Genomic DNA, 8,171 nt, shown 5'->3' on the forward strand with positions numbered 1-8,171 from the left:
TCCAGAGGCAACGCCACCGCTCACTGTTCATCCAACCCCCCCCCCCTGCAACGCTCACTGTTCATCCAATCGATCGGCTTCAGTTAGCAGCAGTAGCGAAGGAATCGCTCGATCGGGTTCAGTAAACAGCCATCGATCGATCGCTCGGGTTCAGTAACGCGTAGCCTGCAGTGCAATCGCTCGGGCTCAGTTAGAGCCAACGCCTCACACACATGCGCGTACGTGTACGAGAGAAACGCGCATCGCTCGGCCCCCGACCTCCCACCGTAACTGGGAACTCCCGGAAATTTTCCTCGCCCTCGCTTCTACCATGGTTTTTCCGTCATGGACGGCCCAAAGAATGTCATGCAGCTACGTCTCCGGCCCAAAGAACGCGCAGAGAATGTCATGCAGCTGCGTCTCCGGCCCGCCCACGGTTTTTGTAGTGAACGTATGTTGTTATGTGGTTTGACCGATAAAGATCTTTGTAGAATATATAGGAGCCAATATGAGCATTCAGGTTCAGCTGTTGATTATTGACCGGAGATGAGTCTCGGTCATGTCTACATAGTTCTCGAACCCGTAGGGTCCGCATGCTTAACGTTCAGTGATGATCAGTATTATGAGTTTATGTGTTTTCATGTACCAAATATTGTTCGGAGTCCTGGATGAGATCAGGGACATGATGAGGAGTCTCGAAATGTTTGAGACGTAAAGAACGATATATTGGAAGGCTATATTCGGACATCAGAAAGGTTCTGAGTGGTTCAGGTATTTATCGGAGTACTGGAGAGTTACGGGAATTCGTCGGAGAGTATATGGGCCTTATTGGGCTTTAGGGGAGAGAGAGGGGCTGCCTAGGGCAGGCCACGCGCCCCCAAGGACTAGTCCGAATTGGACTAGGGGGAAGGGCGGCGCGCCCTCCTTCCTTCTCTTCTTTCTTCCCCTTCCTTCTCTGCTACTACTACTACATGGAAGGGGGGAATCCTACTCCCGGTGGGAGTAGGACTCCCCAGGGCGTGCCATAGTAGAGGGACGGCCCTTCCCCTCCTCCACTCCTTTATATACGGGGGAGGGGGGCACCCCATAGACACACAAGGTGATCATTGATCTTTTAGCCGTGTGCGGTGCCCCCTCCACCATAATCCACCTCGGTCATATCGTAGCGGTGCTTAGGCGAAGCCCTGCATTGGTAGCTTCGTCAAGACCGTCATCACGCCGTCGTGCTGACGGAACTCTCCCTCGAAGCTCTACTGGATTGTGAGTTCGTGCGACGTCACCGAGTTGAACGTGTGCAGATCACGGAGGTGTCGTACGTTCAGTAATACGACCGGTCGATCGTGAACACGTACGACTACATCAACAGTGTTGTCATAATGCTTCTGCTTACGGTCTACGAGGGTACATGGACGACACTTTCCTCTCTCGTTGCTATGCATCACCATGATCTTGCGTGTGCGTAGGAATTTTTTTGAAATTACTGCGTTCCCCAACAGTGGCATCCGAGCCAGGTTTATGCGTAGATGTTATATGCACGAGTAGAACACAAAGGAGTTGTGGGCGTGGGTATATACATATTGCTTGCCGTCACTAGTTGATTCTTGATTCGGTGGTATTGTTGGATGAAGCGGCTCAGACCGACATTACCCGTATGCTTACGCGAGACTGGTTCTACCGACGTGCTTCGCACACAGGTGGCTGGTGGGTGTTAGTTTCTCCAACTTTAGTTGAATCGGATTCAAGGAACATGGTTCTTTCTGAAGATCAAAAAGCAATCACTATACCGCATTGTGGTTTTTGATGCGTAGGTAAGAACGGTTCTTGCTCAGCCCATAGCAGCCACGTAAAACTTGCAACAACAAAGTAGAGGACGTCTAACTTGTTTTTGCAGGGCATGATGTGATGTGATATGGTCAAGACGTGATGAGTGATACGTCTCCAATGTATCTATAATTTTTTATTGTTCCATGCAATTATATTATCAACCTTGGATGTTTTATATTCATTAATATGATAATTTATATGATTTTTGGGACTAACCTATTAACCTAGAGCCCAGTGCCAGTTTCTGTTTTTTCCTTGTTTTTAACTATCGCAGAAAAGGAGAATCAAACGGAGTCCAATTGACCTGAAACTTCACGGAGATCATTTTTGGACCAGAAGAAGCCCACGGAGTACCGGAGGTGGGCCAGAAGAGTCCCGAGGCCACCACAAGGGTGGGGGCGCGCCCTACCCCCTGGCGTGCCCCCTGACTTGTCCCCGACTTCAACACCTCTTATATAACCCAAAACTTCCAGAAAGAAACCTAGATCGGGAGTTCCGCCACCAGAAGCCTCCGTAGCCGCCGAAAACCAATCTAGACCCGTTCCGGCACCCTGCCGGAGGGGGGAATCCCTCTCTGGTGGCCATCTTCATCATCCTGGCGCTCTGCATGACGAGGAGGGAGTAGTTCACCCTCGGGGCTGAGGGTATGTACCAGTAGCTATGTGTTTGATCTCTCTCGTGTTCTTGAGGTGGTATGATCTTGATGTATCGCGAGCTTTGCTATTATAGTTGGATCTTATGATGTTTCTCCCCCTCTACTCTTTTGTTATGAATTGAGTTTTCCCTTTGAAGTTATCTTATCGGATTGAGTCTTTAAGGATTTGAGAACACTTGATGTATATCTTGAATGTGCTTATCTGTGGTGACAATGGGATATCACGTGATCCACTTGATGTATGTTTTGGTGATCAACTTGCGAGTTTCGTGACCTCTTGAACTTATGCATAGGGGTTGGCACACATTTACGTCTTGACTCTCCGATAGAAACTTTGGGGCACTCTTTGAAGTTCTTTGTGTTGGTTGAATAGATGAATCTGAGATTGTGTGATGCATATCGTATAATCATACCCACGGATACTTGAGGTGACACTGGAGTATCTAGGTGACATTAGGGTTTTGGTTGATTTGTGTCTTAAGGTGTTATTCTAGTACGAACTCTTGAATAGATCGATCAGAAAGAATAACTTTGAGGTGGTTTCGTACCCTACAATAATCTCTTCATTTGTTCTCCGCTAGTAGTGACTTTGGAGTGAGTCTTTGTTGCATGTTGAGGGATAATTATATGATCCAATTATGTTATTATTGTTGAGAGAACTTGCACTAGTGAAAGTATGAACCCTAGGCCTTGTTTCCTAGCATTGCAATACCGTTTACGCTCACTTTTATTACTTGTTACCTTGCTGTTTTTATAATTTCAGATTACAAAAACCTATATCTACCCTCCATATTGCACTTGTATCACCATCTCTTCGCCGAACTAGTGCACCTATACAATTTACCATTGTATTGGCTGTGTTGAGGACACAAGAGACTCTTTATTATTTGGTTGTAGGGTTGTTTGAGAGAGACCATCTTCAACCTATGCCTCCCACGGATTGATAAACCTTAGGGAGTAAAATCCACCATTGGTCCTAAAAGTATTCGAGCTGTGTCACTTTCGTCCTAAAACTATGAAAACGCATATCTGAGTCCTACTTCTTTCTAAAGTGTGCCACCGCCGGTCCTAAATTCGCCGGAGCAAGCCTAACCTGCACCTGTGGCACTTTGACCTTTGCCACGTCGGATGACTCAGTTTTGGCGGCAAAACTCCCGCCATAAATGGTTGGTGGGCTTGCATTTACCCCCCTGCATGTACATAACACAGAAAGGCTGCTCCTTTCTTCACTTCACTTTCGTTTCCTCATTTTCTCCCCTGCCATGGCTGCAAGCTCACACACTTCATTCACTTCAACCATGGTGAGGACCAACCCTAGTAGCTCACTTCAACGATGCAATAAATTGTTGTGCTTGAACCAATGTCTCAACTACAACACACATGGAAGTTGTAACACAATATCATCTGAAACATTGACACAACTGATAGCATTGGCCACATTGACAACAGTAATATGAAGTTCATTGGGTACATATAAATAAGAGTGAATTACATGGCGCTCGAAATAAATGCTAGTAATTTAGGTTTCTATTACATGAGAACCTCAAAATGCACATATGAAGGTGCAGATAAACCTACAGCGACACATACATGAGGTTTACTTCAACACCTAGCGGGCATCATCTAAATACTACCGAAAATAGAATTGTTGTCTGTCCAAGAAGCTCTCTATCCAAAGTGAGAACATGTTCACTTATATTCAGTGATACTGGCCTTTGTAACCTTCTTCTTTGGCTTCTTCTTTAAGCCAATAGTGGATGTGGTAGCTATAGTGGGCTGCAAAGCATCTCTGTTGCGAGCAATGAAGGCGGATTCTGGAATAGGGCTTGTTGACACATTGGATTGCTGCGATGCTTGAGCCTACTTACAACCAAAGAAGCATCAAACATCAATGCAACACATTTCAGGGAATGAGATGTTAAGAAAGAATAACATACTTGAAGAAGGAGTGTTTCAAGCACAGTAGTTTGAGTGCGTTGCTTCCTATGTCCAACACTTGCTGTACCAGATTCCTATAAATAGAGTATGAGCAATAGTTGCAACAATGAAATGAGCTAACTACTAAATAAAGAAACAAAATGTTGTTGTGCCTCTGTAAGAATGTTTCTCTTCACTTGTATCTTCCTCTTCTGTCCTCCTTGTGTTTGCGATCTCTTATTAACACTGAGTGATTGCCCTTGTTGACCTTTATTTGGGCACTTTCTTTTGTTGTGCTCTGTTGAATTGCACACACTGCAATGGGATATAGTGCCATGTCTGCTCATCTTTGCCCCTTCTTCCGTCTCAACAGGATTCTGCCTTCTCTTCTTTGATGGCCTACCAACATGTTTTTCATACTGAGGTGGTTTCACTTCAATTCTATTGACCTTTTGCCATGATCATTCATCTCTGCAAGGCATAATAATCTAGCCATATGCTTGCTTGAAGGCATCTATGCTATATGAAAGACACACCTTATCCTCCACCCTAGCTGGATCAAGCCCAAGCTGCCCCACAAAATGATATATCCACAATGGAGACCAGGTTTCTACCTCACAACCATCAAAGTGATACCCCCCGGCCATCGAAATATGCCTTGTTCATTCCAGAACCGCAAAACAAACTAGCATGATTAATCTCTACAGAGAATCGCTCTTCCATCGGTCCTGTCAGTGAAAAATATTGAAATTTGTCACATAATTAACAGGGAATGATCTTGCACAAATACATATATCACCTGTTTCCAAATTAACAAGTGTCCAGTATAAATATCGGTGTCATACCAACCATACATTCAGAGTTTTTGTTCAAACTCTGAAGCAAAAGACAGTTAATAGCCGGCCTCCTGTACAACCATAGCAGTACAATCCAAACTCTATACAAACCATAGCAGTACAATCCAACTCCATAACCACTTGATAGCATAGATCGGACCAAAGGTCAAATATTCCAGAGATTGGAAAAGGATTTAGGCAAGGATTTAGAGGATTAGGGCTAGGGTCGTACCGTACACTGGTGGAGGATCACCGAGGGCACGCCGTTGTGGGGCCATCCGCGTGAAGCACCCGCTCCGCCGGCCGACTGCTTCCGGCGACCTCCGCCGGCCACCGCCGGCCGCCTGCTTCCGTCGACCTCCGTCGGTCGCCTGCTTCTGGCGATGTCCGCCGGCTGCCACTGCGCCCCAGTCGCCTGTGACTTGTGTGTGTGCTAGAGAATCAAAGAAACCATGGCGGGGCACAATATGAGGGTAAGAAATTCAGGGGGTTATTGCAATGTATCTAGTGAAGCTGTTTTCCCAACGTGGCCCTTCAATTGGATGTGGCAAAGGTCAAAGTGCCACGGGTGCAGGTCAGGCTTGCTCCGGCGAGTTTAGGACCAGCGGTGGAACAATTTAGAAAGAAGTAGGACTTAGATATGTGTTTCTATAGTTTTAGGACAAAAGTGGCACACCTCGAATACTTTTAGGACCAATGGTGGATTTTACTCAACCTTAGGTCATCCACTTGAGGGAAATTTGCTACTGTCCTACAAACCTCTGCACTTGGAGGCCCAACAATGTCTACACGAAGAAGGTTGTGTAGTAGACATCAATGAGATATAAATTGTTGTATGATATGATCATGTTTTGTTAAAGTTATCGGCAACTCACAAGAGCCTTATGGTTGTCTCTTTATTGCATAAGATGCAAGTGCCATACAATTGCTTTACTTTATCGCTATGCGATAGCAATAGTTGCAAAAGCAATAGTTGGCGAGACGGCCATGTGACGACACGTTGATATAGATCAAGATGATGGAGATCATGGTGTCATGCCGGTGACGATGGAGATCATGATGGTACTTTGGAGATGGAGTTCAAAGGCACAAGATGATAATGGCCATATCATGTCACATATTTTTGATTGCATATGATGTTTATCTTTTATGCATCTCATTTTGCTTAGTTTGGCGGTGCATTATAAGATGATCTCTCACTAAATTTCAAGGTATAAGTGTTCTCCCTGAGTGTGCACCATTGCTATAGTTCGTCGTGCCGAGACACCACGTGATGATCGGGTGTGATAAGCTCTACGTTCACATACAATGGGTGCAAGCCAGTTTTGCACACGCAGAATACTCGGGTTAAACTTGACGAGCCTAGCATATGCAGATATGGCCTCGGAACACTGAGACCGAAAGGTCGAGCGTGAATCATATAGTAGATATGATCAACATAGTGATGTTCACCATTGAAAACTACTCCATCTCATGTGATGATCGGACATGGTTTAGTTGATATGGATCACGTGATCACTTAGATGATTAGAGGGATGTCTATCTAAGTGGGAGTTCTTAAGTAATATGATTAATTGAACTTAATTTATCATGAACTTAGTCCTGATAGTTTTTGCATATCTATGTTGTACTCCCTCCGTCCAAAAATACTTGTCATCAAAATGGATAAAAAGAGATGTATCTAAAACTAAAATACGTCTAGATACATCCCCTTTTATCCATTTTGATGACAAGTATTTCCGGACGGAGGGAGTAGATCAATAGCTTGCGATGTAGCTCCCCGTTTATTTTTTGATATGTCCCTAGAGAAAAATAAGTTGAAAGATGATAGTAGCAATGATGCGGACTGGGTCCGTGATCTGAGGATTATCCTCATTGCTGCACAGAAGAATTATGTCCTTGATGCACCGCTAGGTGACAGACCTATTGCAGGAGCAGATGCACACGTTATGAACGTTTGACAAAGCTCGGTATGATGACTACTTAATAGTTTAGTGCACCATGCTTTACGGCTTAGAACCGGGACTTCATAAATGTTTTTGAACGCCACGGAACATATAAGATGTTCTAAGAGTTGAAATTGGTATTTCATACTCATGCCCGTGTCGAAAGGTATGAGACCTCTGACTGTACTTTGCCTACAAGGTGGAGGAGAATAGCTCAACTAGTGAGCAGGTGCTCAGATTGTCTGGGTACTACAATTGCTTGAATCAAATGGGAGTTAATCTTCCAGATAAGATAGTAATTGATAAAGTTCTCTAGTCACTATCACCAAGTTACTAGAACTTAGTGATGAGCTATAATATGCAAGGGATGACGAAAGTAATTCCCAAGCTCTTCGCGATGCTAAAATCGGTGAAGGTAGAAATCAAGAAATAGCATCAAGTGTTGATGGTTAACAAGACCACTAGTTTCAAGAAAAGGGCAAAGAAAGAAAGAGGAACTTCAAAGAAGAAAGGCAAGCAAGTTGCCACTCCCATGAAGAAGCTCAAAGCAAGACCCAAGCCTGGAACTGAGTGCTTCTACTGCAAAGGAAATGGTCACTGGAAGTGGAACTGCCCTAGATACTTTGCGGATAAGAAGGATGGCAAAGTGAACAAAAGTATATATTTGATATACATGTTATTGATGTGTACTTTACTAGTGTTTATAACAACACCTCAGTATTTGATACTGGTTCAGTTGCTAAGAGTAGTAACTCGAAACAGGAGTTGCAAAATAAACAGAGACTAGTTAAGGGCGAGGTGATGATGAGAGTTGGAAATGATTCCAAGGTTGATAACATCACCATCACACACTCCCTTTACCTTCGGGATTAGTGTTGAACCTAAAATAAATGTTATTTGGTATTTGCGTTGAGCATAAATATGATTGGATCATGTTTATTGCAATACGGTTATTCATTTAAGTCATAGAATAATTGTTGTCCTATTTACATGAATAAAACCTTCTATGGTCAT

The sequence above is a fragment of the Triticum dicoccoides genome, chromosome 6A, assembly GCF_002162155.2.
Source record: "Triticum dicoccoides isolate Atlit2015 ecotype Zavitan chromosome 6A, WEW_v2.0, whole genome shotgun sequence".
In the NCBI taxonomy this organism is placed as follows: domain Eukaryota; kingdom Viridiplantae; phylum Streptophyta; class Magnoliopsida; order Poales; family Poaceae; genus Triticum; species Triticum dicoccoides.